Source organism: Geospiza fortis, unplaced genomic scaffold, assembly GCF_000277835.1.
Source record: "Geospiza fortis unplaced genomic scaffold, GeoFor_1.0 scaffold66, whole genome shotgun sequence".
Lineage (NCBI taxonomy): Eukaryota > Metazoa > Chordata > Aves > Passeriformes > Thraupidae > Geospiza > Geospiza fortis.
The window spans coordinates 8,450,950-8,458,889 of NW_005054312.1; the positions used below are offsets into that span (position 1 = coordinate 8,450,950).

Consider the following 7,940-nt stretch of genomic DNA (forward strand, 5'->3'; position numbering starts at 1 on the left):
CGCGCGCGCCCGCCGGCTCCGGCCCGGCTCCGCCTCGTATCGCGGCGGGGAGGAGCAGGATCTGTCCCTCCTCCCCTTTTTCCCTTTCTTCCCCCTTTTCCTCTTTCTCTGCCTTTTTTTTTCCTCTTTTCCTTCCATTTTCCCCCTCTCCCTTTTTTCCTGCCCTCTCTGACACTTAATGCCCTTTCCCCTCTCTTTTCCATTTGTCTTTCCCTTTCTTAATTTTTCCTGACTTCTCCCTGCTTCCTGCCCCCCTCTTCTTTCCCCCTTTCCCCTTCTTTCTTTCCCCCTCTACTCTCCTTTATCTGTTTCCTTCATATCTCCTTCCTTCCTTTTTCCTCGATTCTTTTTTTTCCCTTTTTACTTTCTATTTTCCTCTCATATGCTCCTTCCTTCCTTCCTTCCTTCCTTCCTTCCTTCCTTCCTTCCTTCCTTCCTTCCTTCCTTCCTTCCTTCCTTCCTTCCTTCCTTCCTTCCTTCCTTCCTTCCTTCCTTCCTTCCTTCCTTCCTTCCTTCCTTCCTTCCTTCCTTCCTTCCTTCCTTCCGCCACTTCCTTCCGCCACTTCCTTCCGCCACTTCCTTCCGCCACTTCCTTCCGCCACTTCCTTCCGCCACTTCCTTCCGCCACTTCCTTCCGCCACTTCCTTCCTTCCGCCACTTCCTTCCGCCACTTCCCCTTCCTTCCTTCCTTCCTTCCTTCCTTCCTTCCTTCCTTCCTTCCTTCCCCATTCTCTCTTTTGTTCCTTTTTCTGCCCTCTTTTTTTCTGCTATCTCTCCTCTTACTCTGAATTTCCTCTTTTTCATCTCACCAACTTTTCTAAATTTTGTTCTCTTTTCCTCCCTTTCCTTTTACTCCTATCTCCTGTTGCCCTTTTTTTTCCATCTACCCTGATCTCCCTGATGCTCTTCCCCCTGAGCTGGAACATTGGGATACACAGGAAACAAGCCAGGAGAAGGAGAAATCCCTATAATGAGGGGATGCATAAAGGCTGGGAGTATGAAACATAAAATGAGGTAGTGTACCAACCAGCTGGCAGGGCAGCCTCTGCTGTGTGCCAGGACCTGGAGCAAGATGGGAATGCAGGCAGGTCACCCAGGGCAGGGGCACTGGGGCAAGGTCTCTGCTAGGGGAGATAGGACTTCCCCAGGGAGCTCAGAACTAGGAATTGTGTGAACTGGAAACAACAAAAATATCCTCAGTGGTCTCCGTGACTTCCAGTTTACAGACAGCTGTGCATGGGGGCCAGCTTGGAGAGCCTGGGAAGTGCCTGCTCCCTATCCCTGTCACCAGTCCTATCCAGGACGCGTTCCCTCATTAGTGCAACACGCCGGGCAGAGAGCTGCACGTCGCTGGCACAAAGGCCTCTCTCTCTGAGCTCTTTGGAACGAAGCTGTGACAGCAGTGGAGGATGGGCGCCTCGGGCTTGTGCTGTGCCAGGCCTGCTGCCCTCCCGGGCTCTCTCCGTGTCACTGCCCGCAGCCGACCCCAGTGACCAGCGGCTGTCCCGCACACCCGCCCCGAGGCAGGGCGAGGGTGGCAGCGCTTGGTCAGGGCTGGAAGGCATTCGTCATCCCTTGGCTCGCTTCCTCCTCCGCCTGCCGGCTACTCCCTGTCTCCCTCCCTATTGTTTCCCGGTAGTTTTAGCCCCGGTAAAACCTCATTCAGATTTTCACAAGACGGAACAAAGAAAGGTTTTGAAGTGCCGAGAGGCACTAGGCAACAGCCCGATTTGCCTTCCTCCCTCCACTCCCAAAATCTCGGCATCTCCCCCAGTTTTTCCTTCCTACCAGCACCCTCTTCCCATAACCCTGGCTCACACAACAGTTCAAGTAAGCCCAACCAGCTGTTCCCTACAAAGCAGGGCTTTAAAATGGTTCCGTGCTCCTCCCCGGAAAGCAGGAGGGAAAGTTTCGGGAGTTTCAGAGCTGCTTTTGCCGCTGGTACGTACCTTGCTGTTGTCGGTTCTGTGCGGGAGCGAGGGGGGCCGAGCTGGCGCCTTCCTGCTGCCGTTACCACGCAACCTCTGCTGTCGTACACACGGTGCCTGCTAGAGGGAGGGAAACAGTTTTGGGCTCTGACGGCTTTTTTCCTCCCGTGGCAGCTCTTCAGGGCCTTGCAGAGCAGCACTGTGCACACAATTGTGTCTGACCTGTGATGAAGCAAACGTTGCAAAAAGCTCCTGATGGTGACAGAGGCAGCTTTTACTTCTCACACCGGATCATGTGGCCACTTGCCATGGTTTAGCCCAGAGCAAGGGAGTAGTTGCCACTGAAGGATCCATCGGAAAATGAGGCCACTGCAGTGTTGAAGTGTGGGTAGAGATGATGGAGTTTGCATAGTCTCTCCATTCTCCAGGCAAGCCTGTCCTGCCAGGCCTAGGAGTGATGCTGAGCACATTAGTGCCTACCTGTCACATTACCTGGGGGTTCTGCATCCCTCTTCCCAGCAGGGGCTAGGATGCAGGCAGCTCCCTGCTTCTGCACAAGCTGAATGCTCACAGTGCCTGGAAGGGTCCCTTGAGCACAGCCCTGTTGTGTCTGCCTAAAACTGCCCCTCAGCAGCAAGCATGGACCTCACTCCTATACCTCCTTCTCCTAAATTCCCACTGGCTCTTCTCCTCAAGGAAAACCCTGCCATCACTCAAGCTGCATTGCACAATAACTGTGGGTTGAAGTAACCTTCCTTCTTCCCCCGTTCTCAATGGTGTGATGATGAATTAATGTTTCAATAGCCAGCAAATGATCCAGTAGCAGGACAGATTTGTCTTTCCCTCCTGTGGCTGCAGATGCTGACAGAGATGATGGTAGAATGATAACCTGGGAAACAGAGCCTTTGTTGAATCACAGGAGAAACATTAGAGGCTCTCCCTCCAGCTGCTTTTATTACCCTTCTCCTGGAGGAGATGGGAACCAATCACCAGGAGAGCCCGATGAGATAAAACCCACCTTTCTCAGTGCCCAGAAGAAAGTTGAAAGCCAGAGAATTCATCTCTTCCCTACTTCCTCTCAGGGGAATCCACACAAAGAATTTGCTAGAACAGTCCTTGTGCTTCTGGGTCTGACCTGAAACCTGCTGAAGCACAGGCAAGAGCTTGGGGATGCCCTGAGCTCCCAGCTTTGGTGCTTGTTAGGATGCTCCCTGGCAGGCAAATGAAGGGGATGCTGAGGCTGGTGAAGGATGTCTCTGCCATTTTTGCTTGGCATGATGCTTTCAGGAAGACCACCAGTGTTAGGAAGAAAGTTTATGCTGACAGGAGATCCCCTGGTCAACCAGGCAATTTAAAGTCGGTGTTTGTCATTCAGCCCAACAGCAAAGGTGTCATTGCCTATCCAACCACTGCTGGCATCTCTCTGCTCTTGGTTCCCGCTTCGCTGCACTTATCAGGAGTCTCTAAAGGACAAAGTCTAGTGTTTGTTAGAGGTTTCAGAGAGGCGGGCCTTCCGTAGACCTCCTGCCCTGGGCAAAGCACCCAATACACTCTGGTCTGTGTTGGTGAAATATTAGATTTATAGGCCAAATAGCCATGCCAAAAGGTTATGTACTTCTGTCTCCCATGTCAACCCTTTGGCTGCCCTCACTGCAGGGACAACAAAAGGCATCTCTGGAAAAATCTATTGCCCTTTCCCCAGCAAGCAGGACAGGCCATCCTGCTCATTGAGATACACACAGATCCAGAGGAAATGATACAAAATGGGGCTGAGAAAGCCAACAGCAAACACCAGTGAGAAATACCTTGTATGTCTTGCCGCAGAAACAGTGGAAGACTCCTGGCATGGAAGGCATGCCCATTTGATTATTTGTACAGACTGAGGCTGATTCCTTAAAGATGCCTCCAGGAGTGTGGCAGTGCCATCTGCCCTGTGTTCCCCTCTTTATCACAATTTCCCATTATCCTTTCTGAGTTCATTCAAATTTATCTCCTCTTGTTTTAGATCCTCTCCCTCTTTTGGTCTTTGTAGCAGGGAGGGAGAGCCCAGTGATGCCCATCTTGCCCCTGCTGCCTTTGGGCACAGCTGGCATGAAAGCATGAAGTGCAGGTCTTCTGTCCTGGGATCTGAGGAAGTTGAGATGTGTCTCTGCATTTAAGATTATTTCATTTTAAAACTAAATTTATGCACATAACCCTAGAGTAAACTTAGAAAAGAATACTTAAATTAAGACCATTAGTGTAAACTGAAAACTCTGCCTCTTCCCCTTCTAGCAGTTTCCTGTTCCATCTTCTCTGCTCTTATGATGCCTATGTGCATATACTTAATGGTAATTAAAGACAATAAACTTCTAAAAGTAGTGACAGATCTTTTTCTAACTTGACTATGTGATCCCTACCAGAAAATTCATTCCATAAATTCAGCTGTGGAGATCAAAACAGCAAGTTGTAAGCATGTGCCGAGCTCCATTTGTTGCAGTGAGTGATTTGTTTATATCCTACTTGATCCTTTGCTGGAAGCCATTTGTTCCTTGAGCTTGTGTGTGCAAACTTGAAGTAAGGCTTTGTAGGGTGAGGAAATGCAAAACTTGGGTCATTCCTGAAGAGTCAGTGGGCTGATTAAGCACTGGGGAGCAAAGTAGCTGTGGAGCTAGAATGCAGAACCTGACACTGGCTTAACTGATGCCTCAGAAGCTAAAAAAAAAAAAAAGAAAAAGAAAAAAAAAGAGGTCAATAAACAGGTGTTGGTAGCAAGCTGTTAGTGAGGTGGCTGAGCAAGGTTTGGGTTTTTCAGCACATACAGGCAATAGCTCACCCTGACTTGCATGCGTGCACACACACATATGGATGTTCCATACTGTGGCAGCTCATTATAGATTCCCACAAGAAAACCATTAGGGAGGAAATTCTTGCTGTTGTGATGTGGTCGCCTTGTTCTTGTAAAAGAAAAGCTGTTGTTTCCATTTTGCACTGGTTTTGGTTTTTGGGGAGTGGAGAGCATTATAATGAAATAATGCTGTGAGTGTTTGTGTAATATTTTATCCCTGTGAATACAGCCTTTCACAGTGAGTCCAGCGAAAATGGAGCCCCAAAAAATGGAGCTTCCCAGATATGTTCATCAACCAACACACCTGCAGAAAAAGTACTGTCAGAGGAATTTTTCTCACATCCCTGCTTTTCTTCTTCATCTTCTCTCAGCCTGCCGCAGTGTTTGCCTACCCGTCTGCAGAGGGCGATGCAGCATCAGTTTGACCAGACTTATGGTCCTCTGGTTTTCCCTCATCCCGAAGTTGCCCTTGGTCCCCAAGACATTGCAGGGGTTGAGGGCTGAGATGGGGCCACAGCTAGAGGGGAAAACGAGAGGACCAGAGCAGAAACACAGGTGTATTTCACAGCGCAGTCTCTTCATGCCAGCTGTGCAGCAGCTGATGAAATGGGAGACTGGAATGGATTTCATTTTCCTGTTAAATCCTGCTGCACAGGAAGACTTGAATAATTTGCTGAAACTTTGAAGGCCACTATAGGGACAGCTGGTTATTTCATTAGTTTGTACAGGACTCAGAAGTGTAAGTTTAAATCAACTTTAAAAGGCAAGAATGAAATCTTGAAGTGAAAAGAACCCCAACAACCATATACTTATCTGGTTTTCAGACTTCAGTTTGCATGTTAGCACTGCCTTTTTGCAGAAGGGAATAGTAGGTGTCCTCTGCCAGTAGAGGCATGTCTCTCTAGTCTCCATGAGAATACCCATGAGAATTCATGGGTATTTGTGCCCCAAAAATCACTTTGTATCCTAAAGTCACGATGGTTGGAAAAGACCTCAAAATGATCATGTATATCCATTAACCCAGCATCACTGTGTTCATCACTAAACCATAGCCCAGAGTTACATCCCCAAGCCTTTTGAACACTTCCAGGGATGGTGATTCCAACACTTACCTGGGCAGCTTGTTCCAATGCCTGACCATCCTTTCAGAGAATACTTTTTTTCCTAGTATCCAATCTAAACCTCCTATGACACAACTTGAGGCCATTTCCACCCATCCTGTAACTGGTAACTGTGAGAAGAGACCCCTTCAACCTCACTAAAACTCCTTTCAGGTAGTTGTAGAAGTGATGGGGTCTCCTGAGCTTCCTTTTCTCCAGGCTAAACAGCTCCAGTTCCCTCAGCTGCTCCCCATAAGACTTGTGCCATAAAAAAACCCACTGCATCCTCTCTTTAATCCAGTTCTTCCTTGGATTATCAGAATTAATTTGCTGCAAAGGTTTGGGGGTGGGATATTTTGGAGTCTCCTCAGGTATAGGGTGGGGGTGGTGAGCAGTTGAAAGCTGAATTTCATTCTTTGTCATTGAAATTTGCCAGAAAGGTCATTTCCTTATGCATATAACTGAGGAAAGTGCTCAGAATTGTTTTCTTCCATTGATTCCCAGTTCAGTTTGTGGTAGGGATGGAAATCCTGCCAGTTGAGTGTAATCCCGTTTTTTTCCATGATACGTCATCAATTTTTAAAAACAGCTTCTCTTTTTTTAAAAGCTTTTGGTTGTTCGTTGTGGCTTGTTGTAGTAGAATAGATGGAGGATGTGAAGCACTTGCTTGAACTTTGCACCTGGATAAATTCAGGGAGCAAGGTCTTGACCTTTTTTTTTAATAAATGGCACCTACATCAATGACTCCTTGAGGTTTTTTGATTTCTTCCTAAATTTACAGAAGACAAACAAGTGTTTTGGCTCTAGCAGAGGCCTCCAGGTGAAGGGATCTCTAAATGCTTTCCTGCTCTTGGGGGGGATGAGAGAGGAGGGGCTGGGGCCAGAGCTGTGTGGGAAGAACTGGATGCAGTGGGTGCTGCTCACTGTTGTGGCCTTGCCCAGTGTTCAATAAGGAAACAAAAGACCCTCTTGGATTGCCAGGAGTACACAGGCAGTGTTCTGCCTGCCTTAAGCACGGGATGGGCAAATGTATCTGTGTAGCTGTACTGGGAGCAGGTGAGGTCACTCACTCTGCTGAGCCTGGAGGAGACTTAGGGGAGACCTCAGTGCAGTTCCAGCCTCCTTGTGTGGGCAAGAGGAGGGACAGACATTGATCTCCTCTCTCTGCTGCCCAGTGACAGGACCAAGGGAATGGCCTGAAGCTGTGTCAGGGCAGGTTTAGGCTGGGTAGTAGAAAAAGGTTCCTCACCCAGAGGGTGGCTGGGCACTGAAAAAGACTCCCCATGGAAGTGGTCACGGCACCAAGCTTGACAGAGTTAAAAAAGCATTTGGACAATTCTCTGGGACACAGGGTGTGCCTCTTGTGATGTCCTGTGCTGGGCCGAAAGTTGGACTTGATAATCCTTGTGAGTCCCTTCGAACTTGGCGTATTCTGTGGTCTTTAAAAATGTCAAGGAAGCAAATAAGAATACGAGGAATTTAAAAAGGCAAAACCACTACTGCTGCGGTTTGTAGTGGAAGCAGGCGGAGGGCACGAAAAGTAGCTGGAGAATGCGGGCATCGATCCCGCTACCTCTCGCATGCTAAGCGAGCGCTCTACCATTTGAGCTAATTCCCCGCGGTGGTCATCTTGCAACCCAGCTCAGGCATATTGACTTCTCGCGAGACGCCGTGCGCCGCTGGCTGTTACACGTCCCAGTCGGGGGGTCCTAGTGCGCCTGCGCGGGAGCGCGACGGCCGGGGCTCGGCGGCGGGCCGGGCTGGGCGCGCACCGGGAGAGGAGGATGCGCCCCGCGGTGAGACCTGGAGCGGGAACGGGGCGGGAAAGTGGCAAAGGGAACGGAAGCGGGGCGGGAATGGGAACGAGATGGCAATGGGAACGGGAATGGTGAGGGGCTGCGAAGGGCTGTGTGTTTGGCGGGCAGGATGCGTACGGTTGTGTGTGTGGGGCGGCGGTGCGTGTGGAGGTCAGAGCAGGGGTTGGAGCGCCCGGCACGGGCTCTGCCAGGGCCTGGGCTGGTCTTTGAGTCGCGGCGGGGCTGGGCTGAGGTCAAAACAGAACGAAACAACCTAACAAACCCCCTC

General features: G+C 49.7%; 2 protein-coding genes and 1 non-coding gene across 4 annotated transcripts in view; 1 reads left to right on the forward strand and 2 right to left on the reverse strand.

The window, feature by feature from the left end:
* Window positions 1-2,211, reverse strand: part of RNH1 (ribonuclease/angiogenin inhibitor 1) — a 13,289-nt gene extending 11,078 nt beyond the window's left edge. The window contains exon 1 of the mRNA XM_005419501.2: window positions 1,950-2,211. The gene's annotated coding sequence lies outside the window, so the exon portion shown is untranslated. The remainder of the gene's footprint in view (window positions 1-1,949) is intronic.
* The window catches only part of LOC102041554 (USP6 N-terminal-like protein), an 86,467-nt gene continuing 80,361 nt past the window's right edge, over window positions 1,835-7,940 (forward strand). Inside the window, exon 1 of one of the 2 annotated variants that reach the window (XM_031055725.1) lies at window positions 1,835-1,941. The gene's annotated coding sequence lies outside the window, so the exon portion shown is untranslated. Of the gene's footprint in view, window positions 1,942-7,583; window positions 7,652-7,940 lie in introns of those variants that run through there. The other variant, XM_031055724.1, reaches the window with a different exon arrangement.
* TRNAA-AGC lies at window positions 7,401-7,473 on the reverse strand. The gene has a single exon. It is a non-coding gene; the product is annotated as a tRNA-Ala (tRNA).